Raw genomic sequence first — 14502 nt, forward strand, 5'->3', positions numbered from 1 at the left:
CCTTAAGCTCTTCTATGGTGAAGACCTTAAGCTCTTCTATGGTGAAGACCTTAAGCTCTTCTATGGTGAAGACCTTAAGCTCTTCTATGGTGAAGACCTTAAGCTCTTCTATGGTGAAGACCTTAAGCTCTTCTATGGTGAAGACCTTAAGCTCTTCTATGGTGAAGACCTTAAGCTCTTCTATGGTGAAGACCTTCTGCTCTTCTATGAGAAGACCTTCTGCTCTTCTATGAGAAGACCTTCTGCTCTTCTATGAGAAGACCTTCTGCTCTTCTATGAGAAGACCTTCTGCTCTTCTATGGGAAGACCTTCTGCTCTTCTATGAGAAGACCTTCTGCTCTTCTATGGGAAGACCTTCTGCTCTTCTATGGGAAGACCTTCTGCTCTTCTATGGGAAGACCTTCTGCTCTTCTATGAGAAGACCTTCTGCTCTTCTATGAGAAGACCTCCTGCTCTTCTACGAGAAGACCTCCTGCTCTTCTACGAGAAGACCTTCCTGCTCTTCTACGAGAAGACCTTCCTGCTCTTCTACGAGAAGACCTTCCTGCTCTTCTACGAGAAGACCTTCCTGCTCTTCTACGAGAAGACCTTCCGCTCTTCTAAGGAGAAGACCTTAAGCTCTTCTAAAGAAAAGACCTTAAGCTCTTCTAAAGAGAAGACCTTAAGCTCTTCTAAAGAGAAGACCTTAAGCTCTTCTAAAGAGAAGACCTTAAGCTCTTCTAAAGAGAAGACCTTAAGCTCTTCTAAAGAGAAGACCTTAAGCTCTTCTAAGGCGAAGACCTTAAGCTCTTCTAAGGCGAAGACCTTAAGCTCTTCTAAAGAGAAGACCTTAAGCTCTTCTAAGGCGAAGACCTTAAGCTCTTCTACAGAGAAGACCTGAGGCTCTTCTAAGGCGAAGACCTTAAACTCTTCTAATGCGAAGACCTTAAGCTCTTCTAAGGAGAAGACCTTAAGCTCTTCTAAGGAGAAGACCTTAAGCTCTTCTAAGGAGAAGGCCTTAAGCTCTTCTAAGGAGAAGACCTTAAGCTCTTCTAAGGAGAAGACCTTAAGCTCTTCTAAGGAGAAGACCTTAAGATCTTCTAAAGCGAAGGCCTTAAGCTCTTCTAAGGAGAAGACCTTAAGCTCTTCTAAGGAGAAGACCTTAAGCTCTTCTAAAGAGAAGACCTTAAGCCCGTCTGAAATTCTCTGAGAGTTTCTTTTGGGAATTTTTTCTGTGAGAACCCCTCTTTGCAGTTTTTTTCCTCTTTGGAAACACTAACCACTGTCCATTTACTTGCGGCCACCACTTCTGATGTCGTCGAACTTTTTTTGGTTGCTTCAATGAATGGCTATGCAAAAATTATTTCATTTTGCCACACATTGTGGCATTCGGACAACATTGTTGGCGCGGGGAGGATAGATGCATGGCATTCGGTTGGTCGAGCTGTCGGTCGGTAATGCCCAAAACAAGAGCCACTACAACAAAAATTATTTCCTTTAAAATTAATTTAAAAATGTTGTTGTTACATTTGTGGCTGTTGTTGTTGTTGCACCGCTGCTGCTGCTGTTGAAAGATGTTTGTTGTTGATATATTTCTTGCTGTTGTTGTTGTGGTTGTTGAAAAGCCAACACACAATGACGCCGGCAAATGGCTGATGATGTTGATGATATTTCATGACGCTGCTGTGGATTCGTTACGTTTTCCTTCACTGCCTGTGTGCTCGATTAAATGCTTCGGTTTTTTTTTTCAGTTTCTTGATAATTCTTTTTTTTTTAATTTTTTTGTTTCATCGTCTTTACCGGCAGCAAAAGCAACAGCAACAGCTTTTTGAATAAATGGAGCAAGTCTGATGCGACGACAGCGGCAGCGGAGGCATCGTTGTCATGAGCACCACCATCGCCATTATCGTCATCATCATCAGCACCGTTCTTGTCGTCAGCTTCAAAAGGTGTTGCCGTGCGTGCCGTGCCATGCCGTTGGGTAATGAGGTGAGAAACGCATTACCATTCCCCCCGCCTGAATGATTCCTCCGACGGTAGTCAAAAGAGAATATAAATAGGGGAAATATATTACCGGTAAATTCTTTTTTTTTTTCTTAGGTCTGCTGTCGGCCAACATTGTAGCAATTAATTTGACCAAATAAGAATGAATTTTTCTTTCCTTGGAAATTCTATTTTTTTTATTTTTACGAATTATTTTTAGAATATCCGGTTTGGACATTTAAGCTTCGGAAAATGTTATTGACGGATAGTATACAGATGAAAAATCGTCTTCTTTTACAGATGACCTTCGTAAGGTTTTTTTTTTTTTTAATTGAAGACTATTGTGAGCTCTTCTTGCCACAGAAAAGCCAGTTTTTCATAGAAAACCTCTGAAAGGTCCACTATCCATAGAAGACCTATTATTTTCACCAAAAACAAACCTGTGGAGTTTTTCCTTCATAGAGTACTTTTAAGAGATTGTTTTTCCACAGAAGACCTCTTAAAGGTCTACTTTCTACATAGAAGGCCTCTGAATGGTGATCTTGCTTTCGAAGATTTTGTGAGGATTTTTCTCCACAGATGACTACAGAAAGGTCTTCCTCTAAAATGTCTACTTCACATAGGCGACCTCTGAATGGTCTTTTTCCCACGGAAGATCTTGAGAGGTCGTTTTTTTCATAGAAGACCTCTTAAAGGACTACTTCCTACATAGAAGGCCTCTGAATGGTGTTTTTGCTGTTGAAGATTTTTGTGAGGATATTTTCTCTACAGATGACTAAAGATAGGTCTTCCTCTGAAATGTCTACTTCACATAGCAGATTTCTGAATGGTATTTTTTCACAAAAAATCCTGAGAGGTCTTTTTTCGTATAAGACTTCCATGAGGTCGTCTTTCCCCGGAAACCTTCTGTAGACTTCTGAAAAGTTCATTTTCAATAGAAATTCTCTAAATGATATATTTTTTCGCAGTAGATGCGGTGGGTTCATTTTTCCATGGAAGACCTTTGTAAAGTTCTCTTTTCCACAGAAGACCTCTCTGGAGGCTCTCATTTCCATAGAAACTTCTGAATTTCATTTTTCGTCCGCCAGAAGACATGTGGGGTCTTATTTTCACAGAAGACCTGTGGTAGGTATTCTTTCCAAGGAAGACCACCTTAAGGCTTCTTTAAGGCTTTCCCAGAAAATTCTGCTGGGTCTTGTTTCCATGGAAAATTTTTTTGAGCTCTTCTTTCCACAAAACACCTCGGTGAGGTATTCTTTCAATGGAAAACTTCTATGAGGACTTTTTTAATTAAAAGGCTTTTTGCGGTCTTCTTTTCGTGGACTTGGAAATTTTCGTAGGTTTGGAAATTCGTACTAAGAGGGTACGAAAAGTACTAAAACAGACTAAAAATTTAACACTTTGTGTTGAACAAACGGAATGAGCTAGAACTCTGAAATTTGGAATGAGAGACACTGATGAAGTGCAGGATAGATGTCCCAAAAGATTACTGGAATTTCGAACTTCAAAGTTACGAAAAATTCGAAAATGAGACTATACTTCTAAAATGGTACCATTTGGTGTTATGTGAATGGAAAGAGGTAAAAGCTTGAAATTTGGTATGAGAATCAAGGTAGGAAAGTAAATTTGATAAATGAAGGTAGTTTTGAAAATGTGTACTAAATGTGTGCGAACTGTACTAATTGGTACTAAGTTTTGGAAAAGTTTGGTTTAGGGTAAACGGATGAAGCTGAAATTTCGAAATTTTGTATTGGGATCCCCTGTTGCTGGCAGTTTTAAAAATAAAGAGATGGTTTCGAAAATCTGTACGAAAAGTACTAAATAGTACAATTTTAGGTACAATTTGCTATTGGGTGAACAAACGGCGCTTGAAATCTGAAATTTGGTGTTGGGCTCGTTGTTCATTTGTAGCCTGGATACATGGTGGTGGTTTCGGAAATGTGTACTATAATTGTTCGAAATGTACCAAATGGTACTAAATGTTGGTATTGATTGAAGAGACAGGTCTGGAATGCACAAATTCGATATTCAGATATCTGTTGTTATCTGGATCTGATACATGTGGGTGGTTTGGAAATGTGTACTATAATTGTACCAAAAGTACTAAATGGTACTAAATTTGGTATTGGGGGGAGGGATGGAGTTGAAATCTTGATATTTGATATAGCTGTCACTGTTGGTGTCTGTGGTTAAGATAAGGAGATAATTTCGGAAATATGTACTATCATTGTACGAAAAGTACTAAATAGTACTGTATTTGGTGCAATTTGCTATTGGTTGAACAGATGGTGTATGAAATCTGAAATTTGGTATAATGATCCCTGTAGATGTGTAGCCTAAATATTTGGAGGTGGATTTGGAAATGTGTACTAGATTTGTACGAAAAGTAGTGAATGGTACGATATTGGGCATTGGGTGAAGGGATAGAGATAAAATTCTGAAATTTGATATTTAGACTACTGATGGTATCTGTGTTAGAGATATGGCGGTGGTTTAGGTAATGCGTCCTATATTTGTACGAAAAGTACTAAATGGTACGTAATTTGGTATTGGCTGAAGAGATAGTTCTGCAAACCTCAAATTTGATATTGAGGTCTCTGTTGGTATATGGGATTGAGATATGGAGGCGGTTTTGTACATGTGTACTATAATTGTACAAAAGTGTACTAAATAGTTCCAAGTTTGGTATTGGGTGAAGGAATAGAGCTAAAATCGTGAAATTTACTATAGCTGTTACTTTTGGTGTCTGGAATTGAGATATTGCGGAGGTTTTGGAAATATGTACTATAATTGTTCGAAAAGTACCAAATAGTACTAAATTTGATAATGAGCGAGGGAATAGAGCTGAAATGTTAAAAATTCATATAGATGCCACTGTTTGTGTGTGTGTGTGTGGTTAGGATTTGGAAATGCGTACTATAATTGTTCGAAAAGTACTAAATGGTACTAAATTTGGGTATTGGCTGAAGTGATAGTTCTGAAGTGATAGTCTTAAAATTTGATATTAAGGTCTCTGTTTCTGAGGGTGTTTGTGAGTTCACCTACCAGGCGCGTACCCACCGACGGATAGGTAGTCTAGAGCGCACAACCGGCCTATACTGGCTTAAGTGTATGCCCAACAGGACATGTGGCGAATTGTTTCGCCCCTCTTTTCAACCTAACCTAAGGTCTCTGTTGGTACCTGTGAATGAGATATGGAGGCGGTTTTGTAATTGTCTACTATAATTGTACTAAAAGTACTAAGTGGTACTAAATTGGTTTGTTGTTCGAAAAGTACTAAGTGGAACTGTTAAACTATTATTAAATTTGGTATTGTGTGAGGGGTAGGGGTAAAAATTTGATATTGAGGTCAATGTTATTTTCTAGGGTTTTCATATGGGGACTTTGAGATAGTTTGGGACTGAAAAATTGGTTGTGGGTCCATTATGTAATAGTTTGACTAGTATCCTCCTCGGTAGCAAACAAAACGAAAAAGAATAAAAAACAAAATAACTTGCTGTTCCCATTACCAGGTAATGAGTAACGACGGTACAGGGTCTAATCGTTCGACTACATAACCGTTATCTGTGAATGCGAAACTTGAAATCGGCAAACGATGTCATTTTCTCATTCGCACTTCTCCAGAAGCTCAAATTTGTATACCCTGCACCAAATAGTTGTAAGGGTATTAAGTCTTTGTACATTTGTTTGTAACATGGAGTAGGAAGCGAGATAGACCCATAGTTTCTTTTGAGGATCTCCACAGAATCAATTTCTGAGTTGATTTATGCATGTCAGACCGTCTGTCCGTCCGTCCGTCTGTACATGTATTCTTGTGAACAAAATGCAGGCCGCATTTATTATCCGATTGAGATGAAATTTTCCGAATAACATTTGTTTGGCCCAAGGACGAACCCTATTGATATTGGAGATAATCGGTAAATAGTTAGATATACCTACCATATATATCTTCGTCCAATTTGCCTTTTATTGTGCACCAATCGTGTAATATCAGCCCGAATAGTATGGAATTTTGCACATACAACCAAATTAGGCATGAAAATAAGTGTGGCAAATTTGATCGAAATTGGTTCAGATATAGCTATAGCTCCCATATATATTGTTCATCCGATTTGTTATTTTTGTCCTCCGCAGCCGTAATATGCACTCTGTAACAACAATATTTGGGGAAATCTATCAAATGCAGCTCAGAAATACCTTTGCTAAATTTTATCGAGATTGGTTCAGATTTGGATATAGCTCCCATATATAACTTCGTCCGATTTACTTCTTATTGTGCACCAAACATCTAATATTTGCCCAAATGGGATGGAATTTGGCACTTACAACCGAATTGAGTCTAGAAGCTAGTATGTCATATTTGGTAAAGATCGCTTCAGATATAGCTAAAGCTCCCATATATATTGTTCATCCGATCTGTTGTATTTGTTACCCACAGCCGTAATACGCACTCCGTAACAACGATATTCAGGGAAATATATCAAATACAGCTCAGAAATATCTGTGGAGCTCTACTAAATTAGCAAAGTGGTGTAGGGTATCATAAATTCGGCCCCGCCCGACCTTAGGACTTTCTTTACTGGTTTTCAAAATAAATTTAAAAATTTATTTTTGGTTCCCTTTGCATAAATGTCCGAATTTTGTGAATTTTCCTGTTGCCATTTCGTCTCTTCTTCGAATGCGATGTGATGTCTCATTTCTTATTGAGTATTCATGATATTCAAAAAACAGTTTAAAAAGAATAACAATTGGAAGAATTGTAAATTGTCCATGTGTCTGAAACAGCAGATTCTCATATGAAAGCTGTGTGAAACAGGAAACCGGAAGAAATTGTTCAAAGCAAAAATAAAACTTCTCGAAATGAAAGTGTAACTCATGTCAGAGCCCCTCTCATTTACACAAAATGTCATTGATTCCATTATGAAATTCCAAAGAACATGGGCGTGGCTGAAATGTAATTCACCAGGGGGCCTCTATATTCCTCGTTTACACCCCCTCACCTCAACTTAATCACAATTATTTCAAAATTGCTTTGTGTGTGTGTGTGTGTCAGAAGCACATGTCAAATGGGAAATTACAAATATTTATTTTTTCAACTCTCCTACAACTGCGGCGGCGGCGGTGGCGGTGGCGTTTCATTTAACAAATGCCGCAACGACCTGACCAACCTTCTTAGCGAAATGATTAAATGTTTTGAATAAATAATTATTTCACAATTTATTTGTTCACATTTATAATTGGCGGCAATTAGAGGTGACTAAAAAACCGCTCATAAAAATTATTCAATGTCGATATTAATAGCCATTCTATGGAGATTCCAAAATAAATGGATTTTTGCATTACATGCGCGCGGTGATTAGAAGCCTGATGCCTAACCGCAGTTGTAAATGTCCCACAAATTATAATTATATCAAAATAAATGTGTGTGTCTGGGATTTTTGCATATTAGAAGCAATTTAATTTCCTGTTTTGGAATTTAACCAGATTTGTAAGAAATTGAAAAATAAACTCTTTCGAAGTTTTTCAAAAATTCCCGTTTACAAATCTTAATTAATTAAAATCTTAATTTTCTTAAAATTTACGGCTATAACAACTATCTATCATTTGCAAAATATTAAAAAAAAAATTAAATAATATTAAAAAAAAATCACATAATATTTAAAATTTAAAAGGCGAATAAAAAATTGCAGACAATTTCGGCCCTCAACCATTTGAAAAAAAAAAAATTAAAAAAAAAAATCGACTGAAAAATTTCCTTATTATTTTAAAAATTTCGAATATCAAGCATTGCAATTATATGGGACTATTCGAAAACGTGGACTTCTACAGTCAATTTTCTGCCAGAGAAGGTGGTGCCTATTACGAACTTCAAACACCGAGTTTGAGATCATTTTTATTGAAAAAATATAGTTAAAATCATAAAAATACTGAACTTCGGGAGGTACCGTTATGTGGGGTATATACGAAGGTAATAATCTGTAATAGAAAGTAGTAGCCATAGTGAACTCCAAATTCCAAATTTCAAATAATTTTGGTGGAAAGTGTAACTAAAATTATCAAAATAGCAAATGTTGTAAGTTACAGTTATATGGGGACTATACCAAAATTCGGACCTATATGGGCAGTTCTACGCAAGAATATTTTCTACATACAGGGTGAGACAAAAAAAACTGCTACCAAGTCAAACGCCATAATTTTTACATTTTTTTATACCATCCACCAAACCATGGAGGGTATAATAACTTTGTCATTCCGTTTGTAACTTCTCGAAATACTCATGTCAGACCCAGCAAAGTATATATATTCTTGTTCAGCGTAAAATTCTAAGTCGATTTAGAGATGTTCGTCTGTCTGCCTGTCTGTCTGTCTGTCCGTCTGTCGGTTGTAATCACGCTATCTTTCGAACGAATTGAGATAGAAGGCTAAAGTTTTGCACACATGTTTATTTTCCCAGTAGGCAGGTTAGATTCGTAAATGGAGCATGTAGGTCCACGTTTTCATATAGCCCCCATGTAACGGTACCTCTCGATATTCAGTATTTTGATGATTTTACCGACATTATTCACCGAAATTGTTTCAAATTTGGTATTTGAAGTTCGTAATGGATACCACAGCCTAAGACAAAAAATTGTCTTTGCAGGTCCACGTTTTCGCATAGCCCCCATATAAAGGTACCTCCCAATATTCGGTATTTTGATGATTTTTGTGTCATTATTCACCAGAATTGTTTCAAATTACATATTTAGAGTTCGTAATGGGAACTACAGTCTGTGACAGAAAATTGTCTATGCAGATCCAGGTCTTCGTAAAGCCCCATATATCAGTACCTCCCTATATTCGGTATTTTGACTGATTTTGATTTTAGGTACAATTACCACCGAAATTGTTTGAGATGTCGTATTTGAAGTTCGTAATGGATGCTACAGCCTGTGACAGAAAATTGTCTATGCTGGTCCAGGTCTTCGCACAGCTCCGATATAATGGTACCTCCCTATATACGATATTTTGATGATTTTAGCTACATTATTCACCGTTTATAATGGCAAACAATGCATATGTAGGTCCACGACGTATAAACACCAATATATCGGCAATATTAGGTATTTTTAAAATTTAATAGAATTTTTTAAGGATTTTATTTTTTTTTTTAATTTCCAAATTCGTTGCAAATGGTGGAGGGTGTTCAAAGTTCGGCCTGGCCGAACTTACTGTTTTTTTTTTTTTTTTGAAACCGTCACACACTACCCGAATGTTGCTCTACGGTATTTTGGCACATTCCCGGCGAAGCGCTTCCTAGAGGTGATCGACACTTTGGTATTTTTTAGTGCCAACCTTGCTTTCCAAAATACTCCAGACACTATAGTCCAACGGATTGATATCCGAAGATTTTGGTGACCATTGTGCGCTGGAAATGAAGCGAGGAGCCTCATTTCTAACTATTCTTGGGTTGCGCGTGCTGAGTGCGATGGTTCTGAGTCCTGTTGGAATGTCCAAGGTCTGCGGCCAAAATGTTTGCGTGCCCAAGGCTTTAATACACCCTTCAGAATGTTTTCGGGATAATATTCGACATTTATTCTGATGCCACGGTCGATTTATACGAGCGGAACGGACCATCTGATGTTGTGGCGGCCCACACCATCACCATGGCCAGCGCTTGAGTGTCTGGTCTGGTGGCCAACCGAAGGTGCACATTTTCAGCTGACCTCTTTGGCAAGTAAACGCGATGATTTTGTTTGTTTACAAACTGCTGGACAACGAATGTTTTCTCATCGGAGAAAACCAAATTCGGCAGTTCACCACTTTCGGCCAAGCGTAGCAACTCTTTAGCTATTTTGAGTCTATTTTCTTTCTGTAGCGGTGTAAGTTTTTGCACTTTTTGGTATTTCAATGGCATTGGCTTTACCGCGAGCTCATTTTTCAATATTTGCCGAATGGAATATTGCGATATATTCACCTCACGAACCATTTCTGCAGATGTTGCAGTTTTCTGCTGTCCACTTCCTTGACGTCGGGCTACGCTACCAGTATTCCAGTATCACGGTAATGAGCGATGATACGAGGCACAAAAGATTTATTCACATTTAAATACGGGAGTGATCTTACGACAACCACTTGTGGTTTTCCAGCCAAATATAAAGAAATCACACTGTCCCGCTTGAATTCCATCACGAATAAGTTTTCTTTCTGGAAAATTCTCACCGAAGTGCTTTTGTACGCTTGTAAACAATATAATGAGCTATCACTGGAATAATTTTATTAGCTGTCGGACGAGTGGCTTATAAATGACAGCAGTCTGAAGTTGGTTGCATTTTTTTCATCTCACCCTGTATGTATAACACCAAATAGCACTATTTTAGAAGTTTAATACCATTTTAAAACTTTTCGTATCACTAGATTCCGAATTTCCAAAAAAGCCTTTGGTACTTCTATCCTGCACTCGATTTGTGCCTCTCATTCCAAATTTTAAAATTCCAGCTCATTTTGTTTGTCCAATACAGCGAATAATCAGTTTCTAGTACTTTTCGTACCATTTTAGTACGAATTTCCAGAAACCAGCCCAATCACACGCCTACGAGTTAAGATAGGATTAAAAAAAGATTGGAATGTATTTTTTTGGAAATTCTACTAAAGCCATTCAAAAAATATTTACCAACAAGTAGAAGAGCGTTGAGCGGGCCTTTCAAACTTTTAATGTCCTCCACCATGAGTTAACGAAACCTTGTAAATATATGAATATTGGTATTGAATATATGATCCACTACCATTTTTGCCACAGAAATTGGTTGGGAAAATTTTTTGAAAATACCTATTACGAATTTAAAATTGAGCCATTCCAGAACACTAGCTTTGTATTTCTTTTTCAATATCATAAAGAAACAATCCGTTATCGCAATAAAATGTTTGACATTTTTACAGTGCTGGGGACAAACCAAACATCAAAATTGAAATATTTTGTTAAGACAGTGGATAAAATCGCCAAAATACCCCCTATTTGGAGGTACAGTTTTATGTTATAAGAAATAATGGGCCTTTTTCAACAGGCTTCTGTCACAGAAGATGGGACGCATTAGAAACTCTACATACCGAATTTTAAACTATTTCCCTTGAAAAATATGACTGAAATTATCAGAATACCGTAGGCCCATACTATTCTTGCATATAAAGTAGAATTCATTAAAAACTCTAAATCCCAAATTGCGATAGAAAGTGTTGCCAAAATCATAAAAATACCAAATTTGGGGAGGTACAATTATATGAGGGCCATATGAAAGCGATGTCCGATATAGCTAATCTCCGAACTTGACCTGCCTGCAGACACAAGACAACATCATCATGCAAAATTTTAGCTTTCTATCACATGCCGTTTAGACTCTACGTAAATTAGAACATTCGAACTGACGAACATGTCAAATTCGACTTAGAAAAGTACGCTGATCAAGAATATATATATATAGACTTTGTTGAGTCTAAAATGATTATTTCGATGTCAAACGAGATGACACACTTAACATACGGAAGGGTACTATGTATAGTGGAGGGTATAAAAATCCATGATACAGGGTTGCCCATATTCGATGGACCCATCTGGCAACGCCATAACTTTTGACAGAGTTGTCACATCGCTTAATGACATACCGCGTTTGAAGCGTCAGTCCAAGCAGATTTTTACCATGAACCAATACACGCCACGCGAGCGCTCTGAAATACTTGAAGCTTACCTTAAACAGAAGAAGTCAATTGTGAAAACTCAACGTGCTTTTAAAACATTAAAAAATGTGAGAAGTGCGCCTTCTAAGAACACCATTAAGCGTTTATACGAAAAATTTTCGACTGGTAAGGCTCTTTCTAATCCGAAGAGGCCATATAAAAGTCGACAAAGGCGATCGGCCGAAAATATCGCTGCCGTACGAGCCAGTGTTGAGAGGTCCCCAAGAACATCCCAAAAACGCCGTTCTCAGCAGTTGGTCCACTTTACAACGGATTATTCGCATTGATTTGCATTTTTTCCCGTACAAAATTCAATTGACGCAAAGAATGTTGCCTGCGGACAAGCCTCGTCGATTGGAATGGGCCCAAAGAGTCATGGGTCCATCGAATATGGGAAACCCTGTATATAGACTTTGTTGAGTCTTAAATGATTATTTCGATGACAAACGAGATGGCACGCTTAATATACCCTCCATACTATGTATGGTGGAGGGTATAAAAATCCACGATATTAACTCTAATAGTTTTCCAAAAAATATTTTTATAATTTTTTTCAATGTACACCACTGTGCCATATAATATTTAGATTTATGAACGAAATAGCAAAGTTCGTTCAATTTCATTTATAAATTTCTACGGATGATTCAAAAGGAAAAAGTAAGTCTAACGCCAAAAACATTTGTTGATTCATTACGACCAAGTACTCTACAAACCGCAAGCAATTCAAATCAATTTTTGAATATATTGCAAAATATATTATGGAAATAATTATTATATTTCATTTATTTTTTACTTTGATTCTAAGTATATATTTCTAAATAACTTAAATTTTTTAATAAATTTAAATAAAGAGGTTTCATAAAATTGTAAAAACTAATAGTTTTATTTGAAGAAATTCTAAAAATTTCTACTCAAAATAAGAACACCCTTTCTAGACTCATCCAAAAATTTTCATTTCAAAATATTTTATTTTTACACCAAGCAATTTACGAATATTCAAAAAAATAATTATAATAAAGTTAATTTGAATTTTTTATATAATAATTTCATTTGGCAACCCAAAATCGTTTGCTAACCAAATACTGTAACATCGATTTCCCCTTAAACGTCAAAAGTAGGGTATTGTGGTGTCGTTGCCCTTTTTCGTGTCATCAATGATATGGATGGACATGGATAAAACATACAAGACGACGTACGTACATATGTACGTACGTAAGTATGTACGTTTTGGACATACATTTATGCTTGTTCCGTGTGATGCTTTCCTGTTTCGTTTTTTTTATTTTTTTCATTTTTTTTTTCATTTCATTGGTGTCACAAGACAAATAAACATTTATTGGTGTTTGTTGTCTTCCTCAGTACTGTTGTTGGTTTTGTTGTAGTGGCTGTTGTTGTCATTGGCTTTAGTTTGTTTATTTTCTTTTTTATGATCAAACAAATGGAGGAGACGGCCACAAATACGCACACACACACACTCGCATCACAATCGGGTGACTTATGCCGTCCAATATATACGTATATATATGTAAGCGAAAACATATATTCTATGAGAAGACCTTCTGGGTCTTCTGTAAGAAGACCTTAAGCTCTTCTGTGAGAAGACCTTCTGGGTCTTCTGTGAGAAGACCTTCTGGGTCTTCTGTGAGAAGACCTTCTGGATCTTCTGTGAGAAGACCTTAAGCTCTTCTATGAGAAGACCTTCGGCTCTTCTATGAGAAGACCTTCGGCTCTTCTATGAGAAGACCTTCGGCTCTTCTATGAGAAGACCTTCGGCTCTTCTATGAGAAGACCTTCGGCTCTTCTATGAGAAGACCTTCGGCTCTTCTATGAGAAGACCTTAAGCTCTTCTATGAGAAGACCTTAAGCTCTTCTATGAGAAGACCTTAAGCTCTTCTATGAGAAGACCTTAAGCTCTTCTATGAGAAGACCTTAAGCTCTTCTATGAGAAGACCTTAAGCTCTTCTATGAGAAGACCTTAAGCTCTTCTATGAGAAGACCTTCTGGTCTTCTATGAGAGGACCTTCTGGTCTTCTATGAGAAGACCTTCTGGTCTTCTATGAGAAGACCTTCTGGTCTTCTATGAGAAGACCTTTTGGTCTTCTATGAGAAGACCTTCTGGTCTTCTATGAGAAGACCTTCTGGTATTCTATGAGAAGACCTTCTGGTCTTCTATGAGAAGACCTTCTGGTATTCTATGAGAAGACCTTCTGGTCTTCTATGAGAAGACCTTAAGCTCTTCTATGAGAAGACCTTAAGCTCTTATATGAGAAGACCTTAAGCTCTTATATGAGAAGACCTTAAGCTCTTCTATGAGAAGACCTTCTGGTCTATGAGAAGACCTTCTGGTCTATGAGAAGACCTTAAGCTCTTCTATGAGAAGACCTTCTGGCTCTTCTATGAGAAGACCTTCTGGCTCTTCTATGAGAAGACCTTCTGGCTCTTCTATGAGAAGACCTTCTGGCTCTTCTATGAGAAGACCTTCTGGCTCTTCTATGAGAAGACCTTCTGGCTCTTCTATGAGAAGACCTTCTGGCTCTTCTATGAGAAGTCCTTCTGGCTCTTCTATGAGAAGACCTTAAGCTCTTCTATGAGAAGTCCTTCTGGCTCTTCTATGAGAAGTCCTTCTGGCTCTTCTATGAGAAGACCTTAAGCTCTTCTATGAGAAGACCTTAAGCTCTTCTATGAGAAGACCTTAAGCTCTTCTATGAGAAGACCTTAAGCTCTTCTATGAGAAGACCTTAAGCTCTTCTATGAGAAGACCTTAAGCTCTTCTATGAGAAGACCTTAAGCTCTTCTATGAGAAGACCTTAAGCTCTTCTAAGGAGAAGACCT

The sequence above is a fragment of the Musca domestica genome, unplaced genomic scaffold, assembly GCF_030504385.1.
Source record: "Musca domestica strain aabys unplaced genomic scaffold, Musca_domestica.polishedcontigs.V.1.1 60, whole genome shotgun sequence".
Taxonomy (NCBI): Eukaryota; Metazoa; Arthropoda; class Insecta; order Diptera; family Muscidae; genus Musca; species Musca domestica.